The sequence below is a fragment of the Sminthopsis crassicaudata genome, chromosome 5 (assembly GCF_048593235.1).
Source record: "Sminthopsis crassicaudata isolate SCR6 chromosome 5, ASM4859323v1, whole genome shotgun sequence".
NCBI classification, from domain to species: domain Eukaryota; kingdom Metazoa; phylum Chordata; class Mammalia; order Dasyuromorphia; family Dasyuridae; genus Sminthopsis; species Sminthopsis crassicaudata.
This window is the reverse complement of record NC_133621.1, coordinates 197993816-198021062: the sequence shown is the minus strand read 5'-3', so window position 1 is coordinate 198021062 and position 27247 is coordinate 197993816. Positions and strand designations below refer to the sequence as shown.

General features: G+C 35.8%; 1 protein-coding gene and 1 long non-coding RNA gene across 2 annotated transcripts in view; one reads left to right on the top strand and one right to left on the bottom strand.

The window, feature by feature from the left end:
- Nucleotides 1-14804, top strand: part of LOC141543715 (uncharacterized) — a 69196-nt gene extending 54392 nt beyond the window's left edge. The window contains exon 2 of the long non-coding RNA XR_012482497.1: nt 11970-14804. This is a non-coding gene — a long non-coding RNA (uncharacterized LOC141543715). The remainder of the gene's footprint in view (nt 1-11969) is intronic.
- Nucleotides 1-27247, bottom strand: part of CACNA1C (calcium voltage-gated channel subunit alpha1 C) — a 799944-nt gene that overhangs the window by 395597 nt on the left and 377100 nt on the right.

Sequence of the window (27247 nt, the reverse complement as noted above, 5' to 3'; positions counted from 1 at the left end):
TTATCAGTAAAATGAATTTACATGAATTGACCTATAAAGTCAGATCATAATCAGAGCATAATGCCATTGTCATTTCATCCATTTACCTAGAATAAGGTTAAGAATCAAACCGAGGGAAGATGAATATTTGGAGGGAGGAGAACATTTTCCAATTGCAAAGTGATTGGGAAATGGGAAGATAGGATTCATTCTGGGACAGGACAAAAATGTCACTGATGAAGCACTAAAGTCTGGAAAATAAAGTTATGTGGTAGAAGAGGTTTCCCAGGGATTTATTTGGGAAGTTGGTAGTAGATAGAGAATAGTAGATCAAATTCTCTACAATTTGATCAAATAATCAAATAATCACTTTCCTCACTTTCCCCTTCAGAGCCATTTGGTTCCAGTGGAAAGATATGGATCAGGACAACTGGAGATGGGCTTGGATGCAATGGGAGACTTTGGCCTTTTTAGGCTAAGGCCTTGAACAGGTCTTAGTTATCTTTTCAAAGAAAATTCAATACAAGCTATTCATCAATAGCTGGGTCATATTCCCTCATGGGAAACACTTTCAAAGCAGATTAAAGCATATTTTTGTTTATCTTCTTTATTTTTCTTTTCTTTTTTGTTGTTATAATGCCATAAGAAATGGCAAATATGAAAACAGAGAAGCATGGAAAGACTTATTTGAACCAATACAAAATAAAGTGAGCAGAACTAAAAACAATATATACAAAAACTACAATAATGGAAAATAGAAAGAGAAACTAACAAAACAATCAAAAGGGAAGGCTGCAATATTGGAAAGAAAAAGTCTAGCCCCAAAGAAGAACTCTGAGAAGACATTTCTCTCATTTTCTAGTAATGTTGGAGGTCCATGAGTGTGGAATATAGCATTTTTTCCAGATTTTAAAAGCTTATTGATACATTGACTTGTGGAAAAATATTGAAACTTTTATTTACATTTATTTTTTATCTAAAAATAAGAATAGGATTATATTTTACTAATATTTAATGGCAGTAAAAAGGTGTGTGTGGGGATTCTATTTCTAACTCAACAAATGTCATCACAGAAAGCCAAGACTCATTGACTGACTTATTTAATTACAAATTTAAACTTGTGAGTCCTTACTCATTTTGGGATAAGTAAAGTGCTTTTTGATCATTAGAAGAAGAGAAAAATGTCTTGTGAATGACTGAAAGAATCAGACAATGCTTTGGGTATATTTGTATAACATATTAAGTGAGTGTGGAAATTGGACATTCCAGTCATTGACCAGTCTAGGGAAGCAGCCAACCAACTTTGAGAAGGTATTTTTTTGTGGGGAGAATGAAGAATGCCTCTTTTATAGGCAGCCAGGTAAATATGAGATATTCACCAGAGCGTATAACAGGTTCTACCAGGGACCTGGTTAGCAGTGTCTAGAGAAGCCAGTAGCGCAGAACTGAGAATAATAGGCTGATAAGGACTTCTGCATCAGGAGCTGAGAGACACATTGAAGACCCACTAGGTACTTCAGGGAAGGAAGCTTTAGTACTATGTTTTTTAGGGGGGAAGTATGAGGCAGTTGGAGTTAAGTGACTTGCCTTGGCTCACACAGCTAGTAAGTGTTTAATGTTTGAGGTTGGATTTGAACTCAGGCCTTCCTAATGTCAGGATTGATGCACTATCCAGTGAATTATCTAATTGTCCCAGTTTTAGTACTCTGTAAGAACATCCAACTTAAGGGTTCAGTAGGGAACTATACTTAAGGGAAACTTCATGAAGACATCACAAAGTGAGAAAAGGACTTCTAAGAACCAAAAATTCTGAATTTATCTTTTGCCCACGTGTTCACAAAGTTTGACCTTATAGACTGAGCTGAAGTGATCAAATTATAAGTTATACCCAACCATACTACTTATTCTGTCCCTCACAGACCATCCTTAGTCCCTAAGGCAACTGGTGGTCCTTAGGGCAATCAACATGCTTCCCCTGCTACCCTCACTCCCCTACATCTGTTGTTTAGCTATGCATATCCAATCACCTATTACATATGCAAGCCAAATTTAAAGGTTAACTTCGATTGGATTGCTTGCTCTCTAGGGGAGGAAGAAGGAGGGAGGAAAATTTGGAACACAAAGTTTTGCAAAGGTGAATGTGGAAAACTGTCTTTGCATGTATTTGGAAAAATAAAATGTTATTTAAAATTTGTTTTACATGTAACTTGGAAAAATACTAATAAATAAAGAAAAAAGAAAAAAAAGGAGAAAACATACTAAAGGGGCATGGAATCAAATCCCATTGCTTCATTTTCTAGAATTTCCAAATGACCTAATATGAGAGCCTCTTTGATGATATTTAGCATTTGCATCTCCTCTACTCCTACCCTGAGGCTGCCCATGACACTTCAGGACAGCTCTAATTGTCAGAAAGGTCTTCTTAAATGGAGTTGAAATCTGTCTCCTAAAAGGATTCATCTGTCCTTTGAGACAAAGCATCTGATCTTGCTTTTAAAATGTGAGCTTTTGAGTATTTGAATTCAGTGATTCAGGTTCGACCTCTAAATCTTATGACACAATTTGAGTAAACTCATTATTCTGCCTCTCCCTCTACCTTCTATTTTACTTTACTACCTGCTATCTTCCCTATAGGAAGTGGTTGTTGAGTTGTTTTAGTCATGTCCAACTCTTTCTGATGCCAATTGGGGTTTTCTTGGCATTGATACTGGATTAGTTTGCCATTTTCTATATTTTATAGATGAGAAAACTGTTAAATAACTTGGGCAGAGTCACACAGCTAGTAAGGGTTTGAGACTTGATTTGAGCTCAGGTTTCTTGACTCCAGGAAGGGTATTCTCCCTACTGTGCTATCTAGCTGCTCCCAGGTCTTTAGGATAGGAACTTCAGTTTGATGAAGAATTATTTTCATAATATAGAGAATATAGATATATATAATTTCCACGTTGGCCTTGTGTAGTAAAGGAAATAAAGAAAATCCCCAGGTGGGGAGGGATGAAAGTTCACATCTCTCGCCATCATTTTCCTTTCTACATTTTCTTCTCTATCCAGTCTTAGAAATAGTGCCTTTCCCTGGTAGTTCAAGTCATTCCCAAAGCTACTAACACATTTGACTACTAGTATCCTAAGATGTGGAAAAATACCTAAAACTGAGAGAAGTTTGAAATTTTTAAAAAAATGAAACATTTTAACTAAGAAAATATAAAGGAAAAAGAAAAAAATAAAAAATATTGAAATAGCTAAGTCATCATAGGATCATTGCTTAAAAAATAAAAAAAAAATTCTGAGGTAATGTAACATAACTCCCTCTTTTTTAAAGTCAAGTCTTTTGAAGCCCCCAAAAGGGAAGTGATTGGTCCACAGTCATACACAGAGAGGTCTTCAGATCTAATTTAGGTTTTCTATTGCCAAAATCAGCATTCTTTCCCCAGTGCCACACAGCCTCCCTATTAAGCACCTACTCACTAGACAGGGTGCTGAGAACTGGAGATCCAATGATTAAAATGAAATAGTCCCTTTCTTCAAGGAGTTTAAATTCCACTAAGAAATGACACATGCCCATAAACATAAAGATAAGCCATACAAGGTAGATAGAGGGTGGAGGGAGTCATCAGCACATAAGGAAATCAGGAAGAATCTTTGTATAAAGAAAGTTAGGACTTCTGAGGGGGGTAGGGTAGGAGTGCATTCCAGGAATGGGGGACAATCTGTACAAAGGCGGAGATAGGGGACATGAAATATAGTTTGTTTAGTCAGCCAGTTTGTCTGGATTGCAGAAGGCACAAAGGGGAACAATGTGTAATAAGCCTAGAAAGAGAGGTTGGAAGCAGATGGTGAAGGGTTTTAAATGACAAACTGATGAATCTGTATTTGATCTTAGAAGCAATAGGAAGTTGCTAGTATTTTGGATTTCTTTGTTTTTTATGTTTTTAATGAGTCTTTAAAAGGTGTCTTTGACAGTTATTTTGGGGACTGAGAGGAGAGAGGAGGGACTTTGGTCAAGAAGAACAAAGAGGTCATTGCAAATTAAGTCCAAGTATTTGTTATCAAATGCCTGCCCCTTGCTAAGTACTAGAATTTACTTAAATTCAACAAACATCTATTAGGTGCTGATTATAGGAAAAAGTCTAGTTAAGAAATTAGGAGGATCCTGAGTTTGGGTGGTGGCCATATAAATAGACAGGAGAAGATGGATGCAAATCATCTTCTGGAGATAGAATCAATAAGATTTGGCAACTGGTTGGATTTGGTAGACTAGGGTGAGTAAAGAATAGATAGCAAGTGGTGCATGCTCTCAACATAAATATGGAAGTTAATAAGAAGGTGGGTTTGGGAGGAAAGATAATAAATTCTGCTTTTGATAAATTGAGTTTGAAATGTCTATATGATATTTATCTGGACATAGGGAGTTGGAGATGTGACTGGAATCTAGGAAAAGATTATATTTGTGGAATGCAATTTATGGAGTTAAAAGCCTTGGGTGTAATAGTAGCCCCATATAACTTGGCATAGATAACTTAATATTTGTACACTTCAGATTCATCATCTGTAAAAAAATTGATAATCAATAATCATTTAGTAGACATCTTCTAGGTTCCAGGCACTGTGCTTTAACATGGAGGATATAAATAAGAAAATGAAGTTCAGTCTCTGTCCTTTAGGACAGGCTCTGTCCTTATAATGAATGGAGAAAAACAACACTCAATAGAAAACGGAAAAAAAGGAGTATAGTACCTTCAAATAAAAATAAACACAATATATTTAGTGTTTACTTTTCAGGGTTGTTATAAAGAAAGCCCTTTGCAAACCTCTGAATATATGACCACTAACTCTGGATCTAGTATTCTTTTTACTGCATCATAATGTAGAAATTGTTATTATTATTAATTATAATAATGACTAGCCACTTAAGGAACTTTGCTGATTCAGCTAATGAATCGCCTTTTCTTAGTTCTTTATCTTCTATATCAATCGCATCTGTGGCTCTAAGATTTTTATGAAGACCATTAGAGATCAAGATAGATTTCAAGATCATTCAGAGTGGGAGGCAATATGATGCAGCGAAAAGAATACTAGATCCAGAATTAATTTTTATATATTCAGAACTCTTCTATTACTTGCTTCCTGTGTGAATCTGAGCATGGCCCTTTATCTGTGGACTTGTTTTCTTATTTGTAGGATGAAGGGGTTTTAGTAGGTGACTTTGAAAGCTTTTAAATTTTTTTTCAGTTACATTCAATAAACATTTATCAGGTATTATCAAGTGTCAGACATTGTGCTGGCTTCTGAGGATATAAAGATCCAGTTCCTTTAAAATTTAAAATTTACAGGCAGATTAAACATGTAAATAGGGAAATACAAAATCATTGAGGAGAGAGAAGTTCCAAAGGGAATCATAAAAACTTCAAGGAAGAGATCACACCTAGGCCAACTTTGAAGGAAGCTAAAGATTCCAAGAAGGGGATGTGATGAAGGAGTATGTTCCAGGTAAGGGGAAACAGCTGGTGCAAAGATGGAAGAAAGAATGTCTAGTTTAGAGAATAGCTGATTGTGCAGTGTGCTAAGGGGCATGATGTGAAATAAGTCTGGGCAGAGGGGCTAGAGCCAGGCTGTGAAAGGTCTTAAATGCCAGACTGAAAAGTTTTAAGTTATAAACTCACTGATCCTGGGATTAGATTATTACTTTGCATTCATGGGACCTGAATCTTAGATTTGTGTCTGGATATGGTTTCTTTAAAAACCTCTGAGAGCCCTGGGCTATACTATTATACTCATATTTTAATTTCCTGGGTCCTAAACATATTTTCATTGGTCTCAGGATATGGAAGGGACTTTTCTGGTTGCCCTCCAAAGACCAATTTTCAGACTCTCCTACAGTAGTCTTTTCAGTTTCTGGAAGGTCTCAATGATTGCAAAATCTTTGCCCTTGACTTTATCTCTCTCACCAGGTCTGGGTACCTAGCACATATTTGCTATTCATCATTTATTTTTAAAACATTCTTTTTTAAAAAAAATTGAATTCCAAATTCTTTCTCCCTCCCATCCTCAAGCCCATTGAGAAGTCAAGTAATATATCAATTATCAATGTGAAATCATGCAAAATATATTTCCATATTCCATATAAAAAAGCAAAAAAATGAAGTTAAAAAATTATACTTCAATTTACATTCAGGCTCCATTAGTTCTTTCTCTGGAAATGGGTAACATTTTTCATCCTGAACCCTATGGAATTGTCTTAGATCATTGTATTGAGGAGAATAGCTAGCTAAATTCACAGCTGATCATGATACAATATTGCTTTTACTGTGTACAATGTTCTGCTGCTTCTGCTCACTTCACTTTGTATCATTTTATCTAGGTCTTTCCAAGTTATTCTGAAAATCATCCTTACCGTCATGTCTTATAACATAACAGTATTCTATCACAATCATATATCACATCAGCCATTCCCCAGTTGATGGGCAGCTCCCCAATATCCAATTCTTTGCCACCAGAAAAAGAGTTGCTAGAAATACTTTCTGTGCTTTTCCTGTTCCTTTGATCTCTTTGGAATACAGAACCAGTAATTGTGAAACCAGATTTTTTGACAGTGAGCTCTCTTGACTCCAAGTCATTTCTCTACATTGTATTGGTTCTTTAGCTTATGGCAAAGCCATAAACAGGTTATATGAAAATGCTTAGAAAAGTATAACTTTCTATATAGAAAGTATTACAAGGTCAATGACATTTATATTCTTGACAATTCTTACTGAGACCTTTCCTATTTTCTGGAGCATTTACATAACAGAGGTCAAAGGGGACTGCCATAGTGGCAGGATTCTAACAGGAGGTATCCTTTTAGGAAGGAGAATATAGTAACTAGAGCACATTGAAAAAAACACCATGTGACAGCAATGATGATCATTTAAAGAGAGGATTCAGATCAGTTCCAATAATCTTGTGATAAAGAGAGAGCCATCTATACTCAGAGAGAGAACTGTGGGAACGGAGTGTGGATCACAACATAACATTCTCACTCTTTTTGTTGTTTGCTAGCATTTTAATTTTTCTCATTTTTTTCTGGTTTGATTTGACTTTTCTTCTGCAGCAAGATAATTGTTTAAATGCATATGCATATATTGGATTTAACATATATGTCTACCATGTTAAATATAAAAAAAGAAAAAAAAACATAGTAGAAGAGACAGGAGATCATTTTTTAAGCCCCAGATCTTCCACTGTTTGGCAAATAATATTGGCAAATCATTTTCCTTCTTGAAGCATCAATTTCCTCACATAAAATGAGGGATAAGCAGGGGTTAATAATTATTTTTGTGTCATGGATCCATTTGGCTATGTGGTAGAGACTATACATCTCTTTTTAGCATAATGTTTCTACATGTATTAAAATACAAAGGATAAGAAAGGAAATCAATTACACTGAAGTACAATTATCAATATATATATATGTATATATATATATGCATTTGAAAAGTTTATGAATTCCAGGTTAAGAACCCCTGAAATAGCCACCTCCATTTTGGTGTAGCCACTAAATTCTATGAGACTTCTATAAACCAACTGGTGCTAGCCTTTGCTCTGCAGCAAGTCCACTTGTGCTTTCACCTTTCTCTGAACAGTAGAGTGTACTTCTAAAGAGCTAGCTTATTACTCCAAGCTACATTTTCAGCTTCATTTAAGGGGGCACCCTCTGCTGAGGGACATTTGATCGGGAGCCCTCCCTTCTCATTAGGAAACTCAGATGTCCACAGAAGTGACTGCCATCAGCTTCAGTGTGGCTTTGAGGCATAGTGTAGCATTTTCATGCTATGTTAACTCCAAGTGTATTTATCCAAATGAGACTTGACTTAGGGTCCAGTGGAGAGTAGAGAGGTACTGTGCCTGCTTTGCTGGGTGACTAGGCTCTCAGCTCTAAATTTTGAGTTTTCATTCTGAAAATGCTCATGGAATGATGGATATTGTTGCTTCTTTTTTTTGGCAAGGATTCTTTGTTTTCTTTTCAATTTTATTTTAATTTCAGTTCCAAATTTTCACTTTCCTTCCTCTCCCCTTACCACTAAGAAAGCAAGAAATATGATGCCATTATATACATGAAGTCATATAAAATATATTTTTCCATTAGCCATATTCTAAGAGATTTTTAAAAAAGAAAGAGAAAAAAAAAGGTGCTTCAATCTGCACTCTGATTATACCACCTCTCTCTCTGGAGGTGGACAGCATTTTTCATCATAAATATTTGGAATTGTGATTGATCATTATTATTTATCAGAGTCACAAAATCTTTCACACTTGATTATCTTTACAATATTACTATTTTTATATAGATTATTCTGTTTCTGCTCATTTAACTTTAGATCAGTTCATATAAGTCTTCTCAGATTTTTATGAAACCACCTTCTTCATTTTTTTACAGCATAATAATGTCCCATTTTATTCTTTTACCATAACTTGTTCAGCAGTTCCCTAGTTGATAGACATCCCTTCACTTAAAAAAAAGATCTGCTATAATATTTTTGTACATATGGAACCTGTTTTCTTTTTGAAAGAAACAACATTTTTTTTGAGACCAAATGTGATTAAAAGGAGACCACTTGAATTCTCCATGTATACTAAGTAGACGCATTCACTGTGTGACTCAATAAATCATCAACCCCTCTCTGGATCTCAAGTCCTTCCTTTATAAAATGAATGACAAATGAGATCTTCTCATTCTCTTCCCTCATTTTATAGATGGAGAAATGAATATACAGAAAGGGGAAATGACTTATCTATATTACTGCCAAACAATTAATGGAAGATTTTGTATTTGAACACAGGTTTCCTGACTCTTCTGTCAGAATTTTTTCCAACTATACTTTACTCCCTCTTCTAAATGGGTACTTACTGTCAGGACTCTGCAACCACTAACTGTAAGGCTTTCTTGACTTTTGACACAGACATACCCCAGAGAATAGAAAAGGACTAGTAAGTGCTGTCAAGAATATAGTCATTGCTGCCTTTATAATACAGTCATCCTTTTGTTAAATTCTGTGCAGCTTATATATATATATAATATATAATATATATATAATATTACAATAACATATATGTGTTTTATATATAATTTAGCAGCTTATAATGCTATTTATTATAATGAACACTACATTAATTAATATTCATGCAGATGACCAAAGCAGGAGACCCTTTCAAAGAGCACATAACAAAATCACACAATCACAAGCATACAGGAAAATCTGCTGAAGTGAACAGTGAGGTAAATTTGTCTGGTCCTCCTTTAAATACAATCAGTTCCACATCTCCAGTATGAGATACTATTTGGACACACCAGTGCAGAAGCCCGGTTCTTCTCGTTTTTTGTAACCAGAGAGGCTGATGATTTTGTGATGACTTTATCAGTTATGGCTTCTTTTCTGATCCCACAGCTCAATCTCTCTGAGCAGGGTTGAATAGTTAAATTCAGAATATTCTTGGGAGAGACTCTATGAGGTCACTTAGCCCACACCTAGCCATCAGGAGGATTAAACGCCAATATTGCTGTATGAGTTTGGTGTGCCCCCACAGCATATATTTGTGAGAGGCCAGATAGATCAGCATTTCTAGTAAAATAGTATCCTGGGAATTTACTCACTTGTTGAAAGAAATTCATTCCATTGTTGTATACAGTAAAGCAGAGAGATTTTAAAATATCTGTGACTCTTGGACACCCTGAAGTGTTGGAGACAAATTCTCCAATAAGAAGTGGGAAATCGCCTTAATATACAATGAAATACAAGTCCTGGCCTAGTGCCCAGACATATATACCATTATATAAATTTACAATGTGCATTTACAGATTGAATTTATTTCCCACTAAATAACAAGGCACCTTCAAAATGTTCAGGCAGGTGGGAAGCTAGCAGGAGCTTATTGAGCTTCTAGGAAGGGATGAACTTTGCTGCCAAATCCCTATCATGTTCAAATATTAATAAAAAATTAGAAAAATTAAATTGCTATATATAGGTGCACAAGGGCTAATTATCATATGGAAATAGTATCTATGGTAACTAAGAAAAAGCAATCATTAGTCAAGAATAATCTACTTTAAAAATAAAGGACACTCCTTAGTAGGGTGTTTGTGTATGTGTATGTATGTGTGTGGTGTGTGCATGTGTGTGTGTGTATGTGTGTGTGTATGTATGCATATGTGCCTTTTTAAAGGTAATTTATTACAATCTAACGTCTGGAGAAAATGACTTTGGAATTATAGGAAATGTCCAGCATGAAAGATAAAAATATCCTTTTTCACTTCGGAACATGGTTCACAGACCAGATGACTATAAGCATATAAGAAAGCAGAGTTAGTGAAATTACCAAATTAATAGAAGTCCTTGGGCCAGGGCTCAAGTCATCTGTGTAATATCTAAATATTAATTCACACTAATTAAAAAGAGAATGGACCTCAGAGGCCACTTTTCTAGCTCTTTCATTTTATAGATAGATGTCCACAGTTATGCAGGTTAAGTTATTAACAAAGAGAAAATTTAAACTCAAGTCCTCTGGTTTCCAGAGTCAATGTTTTTTTCCATGGACATCCAGATCAACTCATCAAGGAGAATTTTGATTAACTGTATGACCATCAACAAATCAGTTTATTTCTCTGAGACTCAGTTTCTTGATCTGATAAATAAGACAATTGTCATTGATGAGCTCAAAGGCAGAGCCAGGGGAAGGAATTTATGGCTTAAAGGCAAATTTTAAAATGGAGCATCTTCATTTGAAAAATGTGTTTCTTGTGCATTAGTGTCCATTAGAAAGAATAACTAAGATTTACGCAAAGATCTTGGCAAATATTATCACCTTTGACCCTCACAAAAAACATGCGACATAAATGATACTATTACCCTCATTTTGCAGATGAGGAAGATATGAGTTTAAGTGGCTTGCTTATGGTCACACAGCCCTGACTCGGTAAATGTCTGAGGCAAGATTTGAACTATGATTTTCCTGATTTGAAGTCCAATGCTCTTTCCAGTGTACCATGATACTTCTCAGAAATGCTTAGCCTTTACTACAATATGTGGAAGTTGATGCTTAGCAATTATTTCTGTTTTAGCCAGAAATCCTGAGTGTCTTCCTCTCACAGATTAATTGATTAATTAATTAATTAATTTGTTCATTCATTCATTCATTTATCTATTCATTCATTCATTTATCTATTCATTCATTCATTCATTCATCTATTTATTTACTTGTTTATTTATTTATTTATTTTTGACTAGGTGAAAAAGGTCATTATTTGCATCAAATGCTACCTATCCTTTATCACTGGTGAAACTGAGACCTGTTAAATGTTTTAACTTAAAAAGGCCAGCATCTTCCGCTGTATCCAGGGTCACTTCCTGATCTTTTTCTTTCCACTGGACCCAGATGGCTCTGGAGGAGCTGGTATATTACCTTGGAGTAAGGCTGGTGACTCTGCACAGTTCTCCCTCACTTAAATTCAAATTACTTACATCTCATGAGCATGACCTCCCTGATCTCATGGTCCTCTTACATTAGTAAGAGGTAATATTCAAATGTATGGCTCATACCCATAGCTCATACATTGCTTTTTTACATGGCAATATTCTTTGCCTAATCCTTGTCCCACATCTGCTTCAATTCCTCTTTTTTCTCCAATTCTAGGATTTTATGAAATAGTTTCTGCTGATGGAGTTGTGTAGACCCATTAAAACAATTATTATCAGTCAATCAATAAGTATTTATTCAGCATTATTTCTGGCACTGAAATAAAAGCACAAAGAATGAAATAAGGAGATTAATTTCTAATGGAAGAAACAATAAACATAAATGTATATATGCAGCATAATTATAAAAATACAGATATATAGAAGACGATTAAATGAATGATAGCTTGGGAGGGAGAACACTAAAGCACTTGGGAGGGGAATAAAGAAAGACCTTGGTTTTTTTTTTTGTTTTGTTTTGTTTTTGTTTTTTTTTTTTTGCAGAAAATAATGCTTGAGCTGTTAAAGGAAGAAAAAAATGCCATGGAGGGAAAAATAAGGAGAGAGAGTATAATCCAGATATTTGAAATGAAGACTACAAAGGCATGGAGATGGAAAACGGAATGCTGGGTCTGAAGAACAGAGGGGTCAGTTTGGATGGACTGCAGTGCTCTGGAGTAGCTGTAATGTCCAAAGAAGCTAGAAAACTAGGTTGGGCTTATATAAAGGGGTAATGATGAGCTAGCTATTTATAAAGTGACACAAAGCTTAGAATCATTTTTGATCATTTGGAAAGAAAATCCAATTGGGACAGTGTGAAAACAACCTGTCACAATAATGAAATACACAGATCCCTTCATAATACCTTTTAATTGGAGGAATAAAAGGCCTATGTGATAGGGAGCAAGGTCTAAAAAAGCTAGGAGATGCTTTATGGTGTTGTGTGTGGGGGAAACCCAATAACCTTAGATTAGAATATTGGTTTCCAGCCCAGCTCTCTATTAACTTGTCATGTGAACTTAGCACTTAATTTACCCAGATCTTGGTTTTCTTCACATGTAAAATGAGAAGATTGGGTTTAATAACTTCTGAGATCTTTTCTAGGTCTAGAATCTATGATTCTATGAAAGGGCTAGACATAAAAGACCTGTGGCTTTGATAATTTTTAAAAATAAAATATATTTTAAAAGGGAGCTAGGGTAGATGTGGAAATTAAATATTTAAAAAAATTGACCTCCATTTCTGTCAAAAGAACTGTTTACCATTTAACAAAAATAGCAAGATTCTTTCAGAAATCTGAATCACACAACCACAAAGTTGGCACATGGTAAAACTTGGGCATTTGTTTATTGTTTGAGCATAAACAGAAATATGCAGCTTGAATTGAAAATAGCTTTAATCTAGAAGTGTGATATGGCAAAAACTATACTGGACTAAGAGGAAGGAGAGAGGTCTGTCACTAATGAGAGGTTTGTCCTCTGCCATGTTACATCTCTTCTCTGGGGCTGTTTCTTCATCTATAAAATAATTGGATTGTATTAGATGACCTTTAAGGGATTTTCCATCCTTAAGTCTCTAGCTGAGTTGGGCTGACATTTGATACCATAAGCTCGTATTTTTGTTTTTTTAGCTTTCTTTATGACTCAAATTGTTACAGCCTGTGATGAGAATAAGGAATCATTCCCTCTGGGAACAGAGCCTTGATCTTCATGATATCATTAGTACAATGAGATTTGCATCCTTTCAAAATTAGGAGGTGCCCAAAGTGCATTGTCTCCTTTCTTCCTCAGTGAAATAGAGGTAAGCTCATGAAATATAGAGTCTGGCTATCCCAGGGATCAGAAACATATTTGGTCTCTTGCTAAATAATACGTGACTGGCTCTTTACTGGTATTTTGGTCCTGTTGAGGGAGAACTAGCCATTAAATCAGGAGGAAATACCCACTCAGCAGGTTTAAAGGGAGAAACAGCTTTGGCACTTAATCTCACTTGTCTCCTTTGGAATGTATGGTTTAGGACTCTGATATCTCCCACTTGGACTTTTGGGAAGTGAAGGAGGAAGGAATTTTTTCCATCCTCTCTCATCCCTCCCCAGCAGCAGTTGTGGCTATACACATGGAATAAGAAGAACATGTCTGTCTTTGTGAGCCTGAGACTGGATGACAAATCCCTGTTTCTTCTGCTTGTGTTTCCTTCCTTCAGCACAAGTGACTGGACAGATACCCCAAGAAACTGTTTGTTATCTCATGTACTTAGAAAGTCTAGAGTCATTGGAAAATTCAAATGCTGGTTGCCAGTGGCAGGGACTTCCTGAAGCTACAGTCTCAGAAGAAAAGATAACTACACTGGAAGGATGGGCCATTCTTTTTTGGCTGACTAAAATATATAAACTGTGAATGAGATATATTAGAGTAATAGAACTCCAAGGTGAAAATGAATTTATAAATCAGACCTACAAAGTGTTTCATATTCATAATCTAGTATTCTTGGGAAATTATATTACAAGTAATGGCTAATGTTACATGTTTTAAGGATTTGTCAATGCATGCTTTTGATTCTTTTCTGTTTTATGCATTTCTTTTGTGGCTGAAGGAATTAATGGGCATCCTTTACCATGACTTGAATAATGAACTTGGGATTAGAATGCTAGAAATTGGTGTTTTTCCCCCACTTAATGGTTTTTTTTCCAATTTCACATAAAGATAGTTTTCAACATTAATTTTTGTAAGATTTTGAGTTCCAAATTTTTTCCCTGTCTCCTTACCTCTCCCCTTCTCAATTCACCAAGTAAGCTGATATAGGTTATACAGTTACCATCATTTTAAATATTGGAAGTAAACTATACTATAACAAATGTTATTCATAATTATCTTTATTATTACCACTGAATTTCTTATTTTAAACAATATTTTAATTTCCCCAACAATTTGAAAAAAATGAAAACAATTTTTGAATTTTTTTAAAGTTTTGAGTTCCAAATTCCGTCCTCCCCATCCTCCCATGTCCCTTCTCAGAAAATATAAGCAATCTAATATAGGTTATATATATACAATCATATAAAATACTTCCATATTAGTCATTTTGTGGAAGAAAACTCAAATCAAAAAAGAAGGAAAATAGTGAAAAATAACATGCTTTAATCTGTATTCAGACTCTATCAGTTCTTTCTCTGGATATGGATAGCATTTTTTATCATGAAACTGTGGGATTGTCTTGGATCATTGTATTGCTGAGAATAGTTAAGGCATTCAGAATTGTTCATCAAATCACAAAGCTATTTCTGTGGACAAATGTTCTCTTGATTCTGTTCACTTCACATCTTTAAAGGTTTTTCTGAAATCTGTTTGCTTGTCTTCTTATGAGATTCAACTCAATAGGCCAGCTTATTAAGATCTTTGGGATCCTAACTACCATCAGATCATACCAATGTCTTCTAGGACTAGAACAGTAGAGTATGATCTCCTACCAAATAGCAAAGACTTCAAGCATAGGTCTGATGATAGACTGTAAGTACACACACATGTGCATGAGCCTATACACACATTTTTCACAACAGAATAAATCAAGTTCAGAGAAGATCATTTTCAGAAGATCAGATACCACATGATATATATTTTTTTGACCACAGAAAATCATGGACATTTTACTAATATAGAGAGAAATTATAATATCCATTTGAAACTGATGAAATTTTAGAACTTTAAAAATTACTGATGTATTATTCCAGATGTAAAAGTGAGAACTATTCTACTTAAATTACCCTATGATATTATCATTTTATTTCCCTTTCCTTGGTAGGGGAATTTATACTTTCTGTTTGAAACTTTCTGTAAATTTAACTAGAAGTCTCAGCTGAACTTGGCTTTCTTTGGAAGCTTATACCAACAATTAGTGAAAGGAGCATATATTCTAAGAGTTAGAAAAGAATAGCAGTTTTGAGACCTTAGTAAACTATATAGAGGCTGAACAAACATCAATGGAATAAGGTAAAAGTAGAGAAGAAAATCCCTGATTCCTACTCCTTATATTTTATGCTCAAGTGGCCTCTTTTTCACCTGTAAAAACTGTATCACCACATAGTCTAAAACAGTTCCTTTTTCCTTTTGTTCCATCCAATCCAGTAAGCATAATAATTTTAGTATATTTCTAGACTTGTGCTGAGGGCACAAAAACAAAAGAGAAGCAGTTCCTTCCATGAAGGAGCTTTACTGTATTAGGAAAAAACACAAAATATACAGATATGAGGGGATAGGAATTGGACCTGCCAAAACAGATCAGCACAAATCTCTGAAAGTCCTAGTGTTAGAGAGTTTCCTAAAACATCGAGAGTCATATATATCAGAATCTGACCCCAATTTTCCTAGTTTTAAGGATTGCTCTCTATTTACTATATCACACATTCTCTTTGTGCAAATATAAAGTAAATACAAAATAATTGTTATTTTTATTCAGTCACTAATGACTCTTCATGTGTGTAGGTATTTTCTTGGCAAAGATACTGAAGTGCTTTGCCATTTCCTTCTCTACCTTATTTTATAGATGAACAAACTGAGGCAAACAGGGGTAAGTGACTAATGTAGAGTCATATAGTTAGAAAAACTCTGAGGTGAGATTTGAACTCATGAAGATGAGTCTTACTGATTCCAGGTCTGACACACTATTCACTGTACCACCTAGTTACCCATACAACATATAGAAAAATAAGTACAAAATATATACAAAAGTGATACCTAAGGGAAAAGTACAAATCCAATATAAAGAAGATTTCTTTAAGATTAGAACAGGAATTCCAGGGGACATAATATAGATGTTCTAGATGAATATAGTCATTTCCTATATTTTGGCAGCTGGTTAAATGTTAGGAGTACCACTAGGTAATGGAACCAGGGAAATACTGTTGTCTTGGCTATGAATCTTAGACACAAAAGTTTCCAGAGTCACCAACAGATGGATTGTTTGGGAACAGCAGTGGAAAAGAGGCAAAACAAAGATTTCCATTTACATAGCACTTACAAAGTACTTACAAAATCAGGCAGGTAGTGAAAGTATTATTGTCCCTGTTATAGAGTTGTGAAATGATGCAGAAAGCAACTAGCCGAAGGCTATACTGATAATAAGTTCTGGAGACATCTTTCAAGCAAGTACCTGATTCCAAGTCTAGAACTCTTTCCATTGTGCCAAAAAACAAAAACAAAAACCAACAAAAAACAGCCACCAAAACCTGAAGATTTTAATGAGTGTTTTTTAAAAAATCAATTATACCCACATTTACTTAATTCCTTAAAACCACTCATAAGGGGCAACTAGGTGGTGCAGTGGATAGAGCATCAGCCCAGAAGTCAAGAAGACCTGAGTTCAAATATGGCCTCAGATACTTAACACTTCCTGGCTGTGTGACCCTGGGTAAGTCACTTAACCCCAATTGCCTCAGCAAAAAAGAAAAAAAAAGAGAAAAAACACTCACAAGCTATTCTTAAAGTTACTATTTGAAGGAAGGAGAGACCAGCCTAAGGATATTTAGGTCAGAATGCCGTGCCATGTTCAGAACTTTTCTGATTTTTGTTTCTGTTGTGTTGAACATTCCATGGCATAAGAATAGGAAAGACCTTTATATTTGACCACTATATTCTTTAATTTCCAGTCTCCATAGTTTCATCTACAAGAGGATTCTCACCCAAAGGAAGTTATAGTAGAAAGGGAGTCTACCAATCACTAATTAACTATGTGGCTAGTTTGGGGCAATATATTTTTTTTTCTGAACCTCAGTTTCCTTATCTGTAAAATCAAAGGATTGAACTAGGGTATTTCTAAGGTCTATTCTTGTTTCTTTTTTAATCCACGAATCTAAAAGAACAAAAGAAAGAGGATCAGAACACTATTTTTCTAATAAAAGGATATAAAGCAACTTTAAAGGTGTATCATTTCTCCCCCCTCATTTCCCCTCACCCTCCTGCTTTCAAATTCCTTGGATTCAGTAGGAAGATAGGATAGCTAGGTAGCATAATTGATAGCACAGTAATAGTAGGCTGAATTTAATCAGGTAGAATTGAGATGCTTCCTCCCTATATGATCTTGGGCACTAAAAGCACTTATCTTTATCTGCCTCAGTTTCCTGAGTTTCCTCATTAATAAAATAATATAATATAAAATTATATGAATATATATATAACTATTTAAAATACAAACAAATAATAAAAAAATAAAGTAGGTAATAATACCTCTTATGATTGTTGTAAGATAAAATGAGATATTTATAAAGCACTTAGTAAACTTTAAAATATTATGTAAATGCTAATTATTTTCACTATAATTATTATTCTCCAAATAAAGTTTTCATTTAGGAAGTAAATTCCCTAGGAATTTTTCTATATGCTCCAAATCACTGATATAAGCACAAAATATTCACTGCTTATGAAGACAGATGAAAAGAATTTCTAACAGTGCTAATATTTTAGGCATTTAAGAAATAGCAATTTGGAATCTTCCAGTTTATGCTCCATTTGAAGGAACTTCAGAGGAAACTGGAGGTTATCCCTAACCCTAATATCACTACCCTAAAGGAACTTACTACCTAAAATTTTCTCTTCTCATTATTTTCCACTCCCCAATGTTGTCAACCTTCGATCTTTACTATGGAACCATTCAGACACAGTCATAGTAAATCCTGAATCTTGATACCACCCTGCTTTGAGATTAGTGTTGGGCTAAAGTTGAACAGAAGCTAGGGCCCTGATTAAAGCCTTCCTGAAATGAAGCCTGGAAGGATGGGAGATTGGCAGAAAAGGACAAAAAACTCTTTCTAGAATTTATTATTAAGTCTATTCAGTTCACATATTAACAATAGTACCTTGAGGTATACAACACAATTATTATATTATAATTTTACAATTGCAATACAGATAGGGAAAGTATTATTATTCCCATTTTATAGATGAGAAAACTGAGACCTGAAGAAATTGAAGTGATTTATCCAGGGTTATTATCACAGGGATTATAAGATCCAGGATGTGAATTTAGATCTACTGACTCTAAAATATCATAAAAATAATTTTAAAAGTTGATATTGGTGCTTACTGCTTATTATATCAGATAAATTAAAATATTTGGTTATTTTAAGAGCTCAAAATTAGCCTAGAGTCAAGGTTTCCTCCAAGCACAACAATTCATGAACCTGAACTCTGGGTACTTGATAAGCTTAGTCATAAGCTGAGGGGAAGCCCCTTGGAGCCCCCTGACAATAGAACATGGTCCCCTTGGATAACCCCCAGATTGAACCAAAGTTCTAGATCTTCTATCAGGATGAGAATAAACTGATAAGCAGCTCCACTTCCCAGAGATATCCTAGATGAGGATAGAAATTATGACTTCATGCCAGCATGTACAAGTGTGCCCATGGTTAAATTCATGAGAACTTAGAGGAACCATTTAGTCTGGGGTAACTGGCTCCATAGGTAAATCTGACACAAGTACCTCATGAGCAGTTTCATGGTTTGCCTCAATGAAGAAAAGGCATTTACTTCAGTAGCCACAGAATGATAATATCTGAAGAGACCTTAGCCATCAACTTGGCTAATCCATCCTCTTCCTGTTATCAGTACAGGGAAGGAACTTGGTCAAAGTCATATATATAGCAGCTATTCAGGAATAGAACAGTCAGGGTTAGAAGTTTGAATCCTTTAACTCTTGGACATCATTGTGTTTCTGCCTCCACACTTCTGGTTCTGACTGTGATTAGATTTATATTGTTTCGATAAACACATAAAACAGTTGCTCTGGAGCTTGGTCTTTGATACAAGGTAATCAGGTAAGTACTTTTCTGCCCTGCTTTCCCTTTAAAAGAAGAAAAACGCCATTCTTACAACATAAACCTTAAGTGGAAGGAAACTGCCTTTTAGAGGTTATACTTCGGGATTTGCCATGGTCTCAGCACACCATCCATCTTACATGCTATAATGAGGGCATTACTTTTCTCCCAAGTGGGGCTCCCAGATAGGTTGTCCCTACTACTTAAGTCTTTATCTCCACAAATAATAAATGCAGAGAGCATGAGCATGAGAAAGCTAATTATTATTATTATAGCTTTAATTCTAACATTGCTCACTGGCAAAGACCTTTCATGCCAGCTTTCAGCCCCGCTCATGTACCAATAAGTAGTACCCCATTAGATCCTATTGGTGTAAGGACTTTTCTGAGCTAGAATGAGGTAGTTTCCTTTGATGGGGTTTAAAAGGACAATGACTTAAGTGGTTAGTCAACCAGCATTTATTAAGAACTTGATTGTAGGAGCCAGTCATGTTTAGGACATTTCAGGTCATGTACAAAATGACGTTGGCAGGCGGAGAAAAAGTCATGAGTTGCTTATTAAAGCAGGCATATCCCATGGAGATTGCCTGAAAGGACAGCTAGCTATATTCCATAAAGAAGATAGAAGAGAGCTGTTTAGAGTAGACATCTCCCGTTCATTCTCTTCTCTCCACTCATAATTTAGCTACCCTAGTTTCAATCCTCATCTTGTCTCACCTAGCCTGGTCTGTCTTCTGTCTTCTAGCTTATCTCTTTAATAATTCAGCCTTTATATAGTTGGCTAAGCAATTATGACTAAGTTTTTCAAAAATCTTCAGTGGCACCTCATTGCCTATCAAATACTGTATAAACTAGTGATCTTGACATTCAAAGCTTTCCGGGATTTGACTTCAGCTTACCTCTCTATCCATATTTCTTACAACTTCCTTTCATCTAGTCTATATTCTAGCCTGAAGTCACAAAATTATCTTTAGAAAACTACAAATAAATAAGCATTTTATATAGACTGAATAAATGCCTTATATGAAAGTGAACAAACATCCATGCAGTGTGGTATAGTGGATAGAGAGCAGGGCTAAAACCTGGGTTCAAGTACTGCCTCTAACAGATACTAGTTGTGTAAACCTGAAGAAACCTTACTTAATTTCTTAGCACTCTGGGACAAAGGTGTTAAGCTTTTACCCAAAGACTCAGCCTATAAAACTCCTGAGCATTGTTTGAACCAGATAAAAATTGGGAAATAGTTAATAAAATTCAATAACATACTGATAATGTTAATATTTAGCTTTCTAAGCCAGTATGTATCCTTTAAGGATCCTATGTGTAATCCAGCGGTCCCTATTTCTAGTTAAATTTAACAGTTGCCCTAAGGAACACTCTAAGACTGCAGAAAAGGGGTTGAACCTCATTGGTAGATATTTTGATAGATAGATTGATATATAGGGTTTCCTATATATCATTGAAATGACATATAAGCTAGGTCTTCTACATGCATGAGTGTATGGGTAGGTGGTGGCCAATTTTATTAACAGAATATAATATGAACAAAGAAATTTGTAAGAAATGAAACTCAACAAAACATCTCCTTAGATACAGAGCACCAAAGAAGGCAAAGAGAGCCAAAATATCCTGTTTCCTAGTATCTGATTTCTAGATGACTCATATGAAGAATTTAAGATTATAGCATGGGAAACTCTTGAACAATTTGGTGGCTCTGGCACTACAAAATATTGCTCGTCTTTGATGATAGATTGGTTGAAACATCATCTATCAAGTGCCTATTATGTATCAAACATTATGTTAAACACCGAGGTTATAAGTGCAAAATTAAATACAGTCTTGCCCTTATATTCTTATATTCCAATATAAAACAAAAAACAATGGGAAGCAACACAAAGGGGAGTAATGGTCAGAAAGGAGGACTTTGAGCTACAATGCCAGAGGAGTGGTAAGTAAAGCCATAAGGGAATAGATGGACATCCTAGATCCAAGAACAAAAGCAGAGTTGTTTTGATCATGTTTCATAGTTCCAGACTGTTGGGGGTGAGAGGAAATGAGGAAAGAAAACATGTGCAGCAAGAAGACAATAAGTGAGAAGGTTGTGGAGGAGAGAATTAGAGAAGAAGTTATGAAAAAATAATTTGTTGACTCTTCCTGAAACTGTGTTCCAGGGGAAGTAGTTACTAATCTGGAGAGCAAGTTCTTCCAGGATATGGTCTTTTGATGTGGTCAGTAAGGAGATGGTTGAGGAGATGACTTGAAAGAAAGGAATGAGAAACAGCTGAGTCGTTTCATACAAGAAACTTGGCTTTAAAGCAGTAGGGTTGATTAAGACCAGATCTCCATGAGTGAAGAGAAGATCTCAACGTAAGTCTGACAAGACTTCTCAGAGCAGGATATAGGAAGACCTTAGAGCTTGCACTATTATCTGCTGTTTTAAAAACTGAATAAAAGAAGAAAATTTGGATGCTTTAAATTGGTGATAGGAGTAAAAGTTTTGTTCTTTAGAACAGGTGATTGGAAGAAAAAAAGCTTTGCTGCTTGGAAATGGAAAGGTTCAATTCTAACTTATCCTTCCTTGTACTACCACCTATTGCTTTAAAATTCCAAGTCAAGCCAATGGAGTTTGGAAAAGCTCTGCAGTATCCAGGCTGAGGGCTCTGTTTTACTGGAAGAGTATGATATAGCCTCTGTATCCCAGAAGAGAAATGGTACATAGCAGCCAGTAGAGAAGTGGTCTTACCCAGCAGGAAGGTTCAGAGACCCAGAAGAAAAATCATCAGTGAACTCTAGTGCTGACTTCTCCTGAAGGAGCAAAAGGGCATTAAAGTCCACAGTCTGGGGATATGAGATGCTTTGCACATATGGGCTGGCATTGGTGGGGAAGTGTGTCCTAAGTATTTGTGATTGGAATATTATACATTGCCAATTTTTACTTTGCCCTCATATGCGTGCAAGATAGAAAGATAAAGATGTTTGCATCTGTAATTTTGTCACTGTGAGAAGTAAATATATAAACTCATGTCACCAATTATAGACCAGTTATTTTGCTTGAGGCACTGAGAGTACGTGATTTTCTACTGGTCATTCATTCAATATTTGTCAGCAGCAGGATTTTTAGTCCAGATGTTCCTAGCTCTAAGACCATGTTGCCTTGCATTATTATCTTTCAAATGTATATTGCTGTTGCTGTAATTAATGAAAATACAGATTCTCTTAAAGGTGTTAATGAATTCATGGGTTACTATGGAAACTTATGACCTAGGGACCAATCTATTGGTAATTACCCTTATTGAACTTGACTAAGGCTGGTCCTTGGAGAGCAGACTTAGCTACTGGCCAGGGCCGTTTTCAAAACCTTTCCAGCTGGGGAGAACTTGCAAGAGTCTGCAGTCCATAGGCACAGCCTTTAAGAAACCAGGGCCATCTCCCTCAGTGAATAGCTTTTTGCATCAATGTATTTTTTTAATCAAAATATTCTAATAATAAAATATGCAAGAATCTTCAGAATTTTTTCATTAAAAAGTCCTTTCATACTTTTAAAGACTGAGAACCCTATTTTAGCTAAACTGAACTACTATTTATTTCTGCTCCCAGCTTGCTCTCTTTCATTATCCTGCCTTTGTTTACAAAGTCTCCTATGCCTTCAGTATCATTTGCTAAAGAATCAACCTCCCTTCTCTGCCTCCAAAACAGATAAGTGGTCTTTCCCTCCTTAAAATTCTCAAAACATGTTATAAGTATCCCTTCTTTATATTTATCTCACTTTCCCTTGTATCAAAGATATTTGTGTAAATATTCGTTACTCCAATAAATTATAAGCTTACTGAGGTCATGGCCAATAAGATAATCTATTTTTATATCCCTAGCACCTTGGACAGTGCTTTCACACAGCAGTTGCTTAACCAAAGCTTATGGAATTTAATTAGGTAATTTATACAGAATATTGGGGGGGGGGGATTTCAGAGGTCATCAGGTCCAAACTATATCTAAATAAAAATCTAAAATATGTCTGACATAACCATCCTGAAAGAGTGTAGTGTAATAGCTAGAGAGTTCATCTTTCCAGTTGAGAAGACCTGGATACTTTATAGAATTGACTTATTCATTCATTCAACAAACAATTATTAATTACCTGTATTCAAGGAATGTGCTAGACACAGGGAATTCAAAGGCAAGACCAAAATCCTGTCACTACCATTAAGGAAGGAGATTATATTCTACTGGGAAAATACAACATGTAAACAAGTAATTTTTTAATGCAAAGTAATTTTGAAGAGAGAAAGCACTAATAAAGGAGAGTTCAAGAAAAGCTTTCTGTAGGAGGTATTACCTGAGCTGAACCTTGAAAGCAGCTAGGGACTCCAAGAAGCACAGAAAAGGAGGGAGGGAAGTTCAGGGGGGGTGAGAACAGTGTTTTGTTTTGTTTTGTTTTTTTTTTTTTTTTTTAGCTTTAAACACTTTGTGATTCAATGAGTATATTCCAGTTCCCTTCTTTCATCAAATGGTCCTTTCCCTCCCTGACCTTCCTAGGGAGAGAAGCTAACTTCAACAACCCCTTGGTAGAGAAAAGTATGTGTAGGACATGCAGCCATATGGACAGAAAGCATGAAACAGACAGTAAGCTGCATTCCAGTGGGAAGCCCAAGAACAAGCTGCCACTCTTCTGAGGCAGCCACCTGCCTCCTATTTCCTTTACACTTTTTCCATAGCCCTAGATCCTCTGTCCTCCAGGACTCTGAAAGCAAGCCTCTCAAGGTTAAAAGCTTTTTCCACTTGTGCTCAAGTATGAGGTGGAAAACACATGAAGGGATACAAATGGTTACTTAAGATTTTGCTAAAAGGCTGAAGACTCTAAATAAAGAGTTCTTGATTATTAGCTCAGGACAGCCTATCATCACTGTTCCATGGACAAATTGTATTGCATGTCAGAGCACACTGAAGATACACAATAATTTATCAGTCAGAACATAGAAAATTGTACAGTACGGAGCATCTTTGCAGATCCACGCATTTTTACTCTGCATTTACTCCTTCGCTTCTGGCTTAAAGGGACACTGCCAATAGAGACCCCATATTTAGGCTGTGGTTTAAAAAAGCCTTTTACAAAAATCTAATATGAATAGAAATGTTGGGGGTGGGGTTGGATGACATTATAATTTTTTTCAAAATGAAAACTATTTTTCATGCTTTTTTCCCTGCCATGGTGCTTTTTTTTCCTTTCCACTATTCCACAAATGATTGCCTAAATCCCAAATTGAGCCCAAAAGATATATAACTAGAGTCTGGAATGAAAAGACAAAAGGACAGCCTTGTGAAAATTGATGAAGAAAACACAGCTTTGGTAATAGAAGTGAGTTTAGATTTAAAAGTGTTTTATCAGAGTGTTTGTGTATTTTTTCAATATGTCTCAGGCCTGCAAAAGTGATAATATGTAGATAATTAAATCATAGATTTGTGGCTGAAGTAAGTCCTTTCAGTAAGTTCAACCCCCCCCCCTTGTTTTACATAGAAGTAAACTGAGTCTTGGGGAACTTAAATAATTTGCTCACAATCATTGAGTCATTAAAATTGGAAAGGACAGAAAGAGACCCAAAGGGTTTAACTGGCTTCCCCAAGGACATTTTCCTTATTAGTGAAAGAGTTTCTGAATTCTTTCTTTTTTTATTCCTTTTTCCAGATTTCCTTCAAGTCCAAGCTAAAATCTCACCTTCTACAGGAAGTTTTCCCAATCCCTATTTAATTATAGTATCTTCCCTCTCTGCTTTTTGATTGTTTTCCATACGTACATATATATATATGTATATATATGTATATATATATATATATATATATATATATATATATATATATATATATATTATAGCTTGTATATATCCAAGCCCTATATAGCTTGTATATAACTTGTCTGCACATATATATGACATACAGTCACCATCATTAGTGATCTCTTAGAAAACAAGGATAATCTTTTTGCTTTATTTATATCCCCAGAACTTGGCATAGTGCCTGGAACATAGTAAGTGCTTAATAAATGATTACTGACTTAATGACTGAGCCCAAGTCTCTTGACTTCTAGCCCTGTCCATTTTCTAGTACTATCTCTCACTCACATCTTTAATCTTCATTAGCAGCAAAACACAAATTGTTTACTGATTTGGACGCGTGGCAGGAGGCAATCTGTAGAGGCTATGTTAGAATATAAGTTACTTGGTGGCTGGGCTGGCGTCCAGCTCTTGTAGGCCTGGGAGCAAGTGTGAATCAGCAGTTGCACTGTCTGGGTGGTTCTAAGTCATTTCCTCTGTCACTGTGTTTGTCCTCTCACTGCATGGGTCACATTTAAAGACCTGAGCCTGGCCTCCTAGCCTGGGATATGATAGCATCGTATTGCAATGGCTCTGCTGAGAAGCCTCCTAGACTTTACCGCTTCTGGAATAAATCGTACTCACGAACAGAATTAGAGGGGGAAGGGGAAGAGATAAAAAAAGCAATCCAAATTCATGAAACCCAACGCTAGAGTTTAAGGGGTTCGGGTGACAGCCCATTTAATTTCTCCTTTTGCTGGCTTGGTCCCAGCCTTCCCCTCTTATCTAGCCCCCTCTGAGAACACCAGAGCAGCTGGGAAGCTGTCCCATCCCTAATTATTACCCCAAGGCTGCCAAAATGGAGGCCCCACCAGAGAGGAGGATGGCAGCTGAGTGCAGAACGTGACAACACCAGCAGCAGGTGGGCCTCTACAGAAAAGGCCAGATTACTGTCTCTGTGATTACTGTTATCCATCTCAAGCCAGGAAGGCAGAGAGAGGAGTATGCTAAGTCTTGGCCACCTGCTCTTCTGTCTCTGTATGCTGCTGTAATTCCTCATGCTTAGAAGGGAGGGAAGGATGCCCAGACTATAGAATATGACCATACTGCAGAGAACGTGTGGTCTCTGAACCATTACAGATCATTTAGTCTGTCCCAATTAAAGCAATTACCAGGTGTAAAGAACTGATTTCTTCATGTGTACTTTGGGGTAGAATTATATTAATTCTATTACCGGGAAAGGCAAAGTGCCATAGTAGAAAGAAAGCAGGCCTCTTAGAAGGAATTAGGTTCAAATTCCAACCCTGACATTACTAGCTGAATGATCATAGTTAAATCATTTTGATTCTCCAATACTTAGTTTCTTCTTCTAGAAAATAAGAGAATAATATTTGTGCTGTCTACTTCACAGGATTGTTTTGAGGAAAACACTTTTCAAGCCTAAAAATGAATTATTGGTATTATTACTTTAGCTTCAGATAGATATCATAGACAGGCTCTTTTATTTCCCTGGATATGTGCAAGGGACTTGCAAAGGGGAAAGGAGATCGGGATAGGGCAAGGAACATATTTATTAAAGGGGTGTAAGGAAAGCAACTGATTCATTCCTCCCCTCCCTGATCATCACCACCCTAATAAAGGAGATAATCAGGATGATGCACAATCAGTTGCGTTTTGGGCAAAGGGAGGAGTTTGAGAGACACACTACTTCATGAGCATTTTCCCAACTTCAAGTAAACAGTATTGAAATTTATGAATTTTAGAAGGGATCTTGGCCTAGGGTTTTCATTCAGACTAGGAAGCAGAGAACCTGCCAATTAATATTGATCAGAAAAAGGGTTGCCTACATCACAGCAGTTATTTTTTTGTTTTTTTAAATAAGTAATACTTTACATTTCTGAAGTAACATATCGATATTTATAGATTTTTCTATTTTCCCTTTGTAAATAATAAATCATTTTTTAAAACTGAAGTTGGTTTGGGATTCTAAAAGGAAAATATTGAAAATACAATTAATTCTAGCAGGCAGTAAGGACCAAAATTAGATTGTGAACCCAAGTTAGGTGCACGGTAGATAGAGTGCTGTGCTGGGATTCAGGAAGACCTGGGTTTAAATATGACCTAAGACATGTGAGACCTTATTCAAGTCATTTAACCTTTGTTTCAGCTTACTAT